Genomic DNA, 6,029 nt, shown 5'->3' with positions numbered 1-6,029 from the left:
TGCTACTTCACACTTTGATAGGTGATCCTCCGTGGGGTTGGGGATGTCCGGTTAATTTGCGAGACATGTGCCGCATCAAAGTTGTGAATTGGGTATTTAAATATCACACCACCTTTTTCATACATATAGTTCCGCTACCCGCATGTCGTTCGTATGTGGTCTCACCCCATCTCGCGCGAGAAGCACACATTTTGGGCCCGCACACGGTCCACCTTTCACTGGAAACGAAAGGGGGCGTGGTTTGACCATGATGGACTCCTATAGGTTTACTATTACGGTAGGGTGATATGTTAGATCTAACTATTTGGGGTCATGCATTCATAGCTAGGATTCCCTCCTGCCGACACGAGGGGGGGGCAAGCAATATCGTGCGTTTTGTGAGATAGGTGCCACATCAAAGTTGTGCATTTGGTATTTGAACATCAGACCACCATATTCATTCCTATTTTTGGTCCACATGCAAGTGTGTTCGTGCTCTGACCCTTTCCCGTGTTGTTTTCGCCAAATTTATAAACATTAAAAAAGTCGGATGACGCAACAAACGCAGTTCACTCACACTACACGTGTGCCATGCCGGTGGCCCTGTACTCACTCACATCAGCACAGTACATTGGGCTCCACGAGGCTCCCCTCGCAATCTCAAAAATATCTACCCTTCTGCAGGGTTTTTCTGTTTGACAACACATGGTTATTATGTTTTGACCATGTGTGATGTTTGTTGTTCCCGCTCCCGCCTACATCCCTCAAAAATATCTGCCTGGCTCGATGGTTTTCCTGCTTGATAACACACGGTTGTTATTTTGGGACCGTGTGCGATGCATCATCCAAATTTAAATAGCCCCGGCATTTTACTCCCGCGTAGTAAAATTTTCAGTAGCTGCATCATTTCCTCAAACACCCCCCTCCACACACACACCCCAAAAACTCCTCGCGCGCGCGCACACACACACACACATACACACACCCCACCACAATCCCTCCCTCGCTTGAAACCCTAGCAAGGTCGCCGCCGCCGCAAGGCCCCCATTGTCAACATCTGCCGGTTTACCCATGCAGCTTACCCACCGATCTCCATACCCTAGCCGCCCTGAGTTTCTTAGATGACGCCTGCCAAATTCCAACTTTCCCATAGATCCCCATCCCCATCCCCCACTCTAGAGCATTACAGCCTAAGTCCGACAACACTTCCCATGGAGCTCGAGGAGCGACTGGCCCAAAAAGAGGTGTATCGCGGCCTCTTCACTCGATGTTGCCAAGGTGGCCACCGAGGAAGCTGACGACCATTATTGGCCACAGGCTCTCAATCAGCGGGCTAGACTATGCGGGTATGTCGCGGATGTCTGCTATGACATCGAGGTCATCGACATCGACGACCTGACGTGGGTATGTCACAGGTTAAGTGGCCCACCCCAACCCCTTGGGTTCGACCGCCATCGATCTCATCAATGGCCCCGCTGCTAATCTCCTCTGGCTCGCTGTCAAGAATTTGTCATTCCACATCACCATCGAGCCACTTTTGTCATTTCTGAAGGACACATTCTACGATGCTGGCTTGGGATCCACAGCTGCCAAGTCAGACCTCATCGACGGCGACCATGAGGAGGTCACCCTCTCCATCTCTTCCAAGGGGAAAGATCCCGTCTATGACATCGAGGAGGGCACCCTACAGCCGTTCTCTTCCAAGGGGAAGGAGCCCATCTGCGACAACATGGAGCGCACCCAGGGTCCGTATTCTTTCCACGGGAACAAGCCCATCCGTGGCATGTGAGGAAACCCATGATTTGTTTTGTCATGCCTCTTCACAGGGGGGAACCCATGATTTGTTTTGTCAGTCACTTTTTTAGTGTAGTGAGAATATGTCCAGTTTTAATCGCTATATTTGGTTGTTTGCTGTATGCCTTGTTTATTTCAGTTGTTCACAATATGATGCTCTGTATGTGCAACTATTTACTGTGCAATACATTTTCATCAATACTAGTTTTAAACATACTGATAGGAATGCATATATTTGCTTGCTGTTAAGCCTATTATAGCTAGCATATGCCTCTTTTAAAGTTTTTTGGTTGTTTGGTTGTTTGTAGTTAGCATATGTCCAGTTCAAATGCTATATTTGGTTGTTTGTAGTATGCCTTGTTTATTCCAGTTATTCACAACATGATGTTCTATATGTGCAAGTATGAACTGTGCGGTTCAACTTCATCAATACCAGTTTCAACAATACCACTATGAATGACTACATTTCGTTGTTGTTAAGCATATTGTAGTTAACACTCCTTTCCATTTTTATTTAACAATAACTAGTGTACTTAGACTGGTACAATACCAGTTTGAATGACTATATTTGCTTCTTGTTAAATGTTAGGCCTGTTGCAGTTAACACACCTTTCCACTTCTTGTTTTCCTTAACTAGCGTGCTTAAACCTGCACACATAAGCCATCATTTGGAGATTATTTTGTGTGTCATGGATATATTTGGTTGATGTTTAGCCTGTTGTGCTTAACATGCCTCTCGATGTACTTACACAAGACAATTTTGGGAACCACTGTTGTTTTCCATCGAGGTTAGTTTCATCCCATGGCTTATATATACTCACTGTTTAGGATAGCGGTAGCTGGTTCCATATAGGCCGGGGGCTGATAAGGGATTAATCGGTAATATTGACTTTTAACTGAATATATCTGTAACCCATTTATCGGTAGGTTAATATGGGCCATATCTAATATATCTGAGGCTACATAGCAACATGAACTGCACTGAATGTCTAAATATGCAATCCTAGGCTACATAGCAACAAGGAAGAGTGCTACCTTAATGTTCTGATGTTGTCTAGATGTACATAGAAGATTAGCAGCAACAACAACAATACATCAGCAGTTAACTGGCCAATAATTTGTAAAAATGTAATAAACTCCCTCCGGCCCATAATATAAGATGTTAATTCATCCAATATGTGAGTATGTTGGATGTTAAGATATTATATAATGGGACAGAGGGAGTGTTGTACTACATCATTGTGCAATTGTTGTTTAGCTTCTAATATTAACTGGGTGCTTTTAGATACATATGACATTGGTAAAGATCCGCGCTTCGACCTTTTCTGCGTATGGGGCAATGAGATATTGATGAACCAACATCAAGTGAGGAAGATGATAAAGATTGTCAGTAAAATGGGTCAAAATATGGCAATTAAGCTATTTGTTTACACTTTATCCAAGACAACAGTGAACTATGGGATGGTAAGTAAGAACTCTGCATCCTTCTTTTTACTGCCCATAATGAGTTGGGTTAGATGACAATGTCTGAATCTTTTTTCCTTTGTAGTGGTTCCCAAAGCAGTTTACGCATGATTACCTCTCAAACTACATGATTGGTGGGCATGCAAAGGTTAAAGTATTTCTACTAGAACACGATGACTATCTAGATGTGTTCATGAAGACAGTGAAGGTGTTGGGTAACGTAGCAGAAATCAAAAATTTTCTACGCATCACCAAGATCAATCTATGGAGTAATGTAGCAACGAGGGGAAGGAGAGTGCATCTACATACCCTTGTAGATTGCTAAGCAGAAGCGTTCAAGTGAACGGGGTTGATGGAGTCGTACTCGTCATGATCCAAATCACCGATGACCCTAGTGCCGAACGGACGGCACCTCCGCGTTCAACACACATGCAGCCCGGTGACGTCTCCCATGCCTTGATCCAGCAAGGAGAGAGGGAGAGGTTGGGGAAGACTTCGTCTAGCAGCAGCACGACGGCGTGGTGGTGGTGGAGGAGCGTGGCAATCCTGCAGGGCTTCGCCAAGCATCGCAGGAGAGGAGGAGGACTTGAGAGAGGGGAAGGGCTGCGCCAGAACTTGGGTGCGGCTGCCCTCCCACCCCCCACATATATATAGGGGCAAGGGAGAGGGGGGCTGGCCCCCTCAGATCCAATCTAAGGAGGGGGCGGCGGCCAGGGGGGTTGCCTTGCCCCCCAAGGCAAGGGGGCGCCCCCCTTTAGGGTTCCCCCCAAACCCTAGGCATATGGGCCCTAAGGGGGAAGGCGCCCAACCCACTAAGGGGCAGGTCCCTCTCCACAAACAGCCGAAAGGGCCCTCCGGAGCAGGTGGACCCTCCCGGTGGACCCCCGAACTCCTTCGGTGGTCCCGGTACAATACCGGGAACCCCCCGAATTATTCCGGTGACCGTATGATGACTTCCCATATATAAATCTTTACCTCCGGACCATTCTGGAACTCCTCGTGACATCCGAGATCTCTTCCGGGACTCCGGACAACATTCGGTTACCACATACATCTATTCCCTATAACCCTAGCATCATCGGACCTTAAGTGTGTAGACCCTACGGGTTCGGGAGACATGTAGACATGATCGAGACAACTCTTCGGCCAATAACCAACAGCGGGATCTGGATACCCATGTTGGCTCCCACATGTTCCACGATGATCTCATCAGATGAACCACGATGTCGAGGATTCAATCAATCCCGTATTCAATTCCCTTTTTCTAGCGGTATAGTACTTGGCCGAGATTCGATCGTCGGTATCCCGATACCTTGTTCAATCTCGTTACCGGCAAGTCTCTTTACTCATTCCGTAACACATCATCCCGTGATCAACCCCTTGGTCACATTGTGCACATTTTGATGATGTCCTATCGAGTGGGCCCAGAGATACCTCTCCGTCACACGGAGTGACAAATCCTAGTCTCGATTCGTGCCAACCCAACAGATACTTTTGGAGATACCCGTAGTGCACCTTTATAGCCACATAGTTACCTTGTGATGTTTGGTACACCCAAAGCATTCCTACGGTATCCGGGAGTTGCACAATCTCATGGTCTAAGGAAATGATACTTGACATTAGAAAAGCTATAGCATACGAACTGCATGATCTTTGTGCTAGGCTTAGGATTGGGTCTTGTCCATCACATCATTCTCCTAATGATGTGATCCCGTTATCAACGACATCCAATGTCCATGGTCAGGAAACCGTAACCATCTATTGATCAACGAGCTAGTCAACTAGAGGCTTACTAGGGACATGGTGTTGTCTATGTATCCACACATGTATCTGAGTTTCCTATCAATACAATTATAGCATGGATAATAAACGATTATCATGAACAAGGAAATATAATAATAACAACTAATTTATTATTGCCTCTAGGGCATATTTCCAACAGTCTCCCACTTGCACTAGAGTCAATAATCTAGTTCACATCGCCATGTGATTAACACTCACAGGTCACATCGCCATGTGACCAACATCCAAAGAGTTTACTAGTGTCACTAAACTAGTTCACACCATGATGTGATTAAGACTCAATGAGTTCTGGGGTTTCATCATGTTTTGCTTGTGAGAGAGGTTTTAGTCAACGGGGTAGCAACATTCAAATCTCTAGGTCATATTGTAAATGCTGCTTCCACGCTCCACTTGGAGCTATTCCAAATGGTCGCTCCACTATACGTATCCGGTTTGCTACTCAGAGTCATTCGGATAGGTGTTAAAGCTTGCATCGACGCAACTCTTTACGTCGAACTCTTAATCACCTCCATAACCGAGAAACATATCCTTATTCCTCTAAGGATAATTTTGACCACTATCTGGTGATCCACTCCTTGATCACCTTTGTACCCTCTTGCCAGGTATGTAGCAAGGCACACATCAGGTGCGGTACACAGCATAGCATACTGTAGAGCCTACGTCTAAAGCATATGGGATGACCTTTGTCCTTTCTCTCTTTTCTTCCGTGGTCGAGCTTTAAGTCTTAACTTTGTACCTTACATCTCAGGCAAGAACTCCTTCTTTGACTGATCCATCTTGAACACCTTCAAGATCATGTCAAGGTATGTGCTCATTTGAAAGAACCATTTGGCGTTTTTGATCTATCCTCATAGATCTTGATGCTCAACGTTCAAGCACCTTAATCCAGGTTTTCTATTGAAAAACACTTTTCAAATATCCCTATATGCTTTCCAGAAATTCTACATCATTTCTGATCAACAATATGTCAACAACATATACTCATCCGA

Source organism: Triticum aestivum, chromosome 2B, assembly GCF_018294505.1.
Source record: "Triticum aestivum cultivar Chinese Spring chromosome 2B, IWGSC CS RefSeq v2.1, whole genome shotgun sequence".
In the NCBI taxonomy this organism is placed as follows: Eukaryota; Viridiplantae; Streptophyta; class Magnoliopsida; order Poales; family Poaceae; genus Triticum; species Triticum aestivum.
This window is presented reverse-complemented; position numbering follows the sequence as displayed.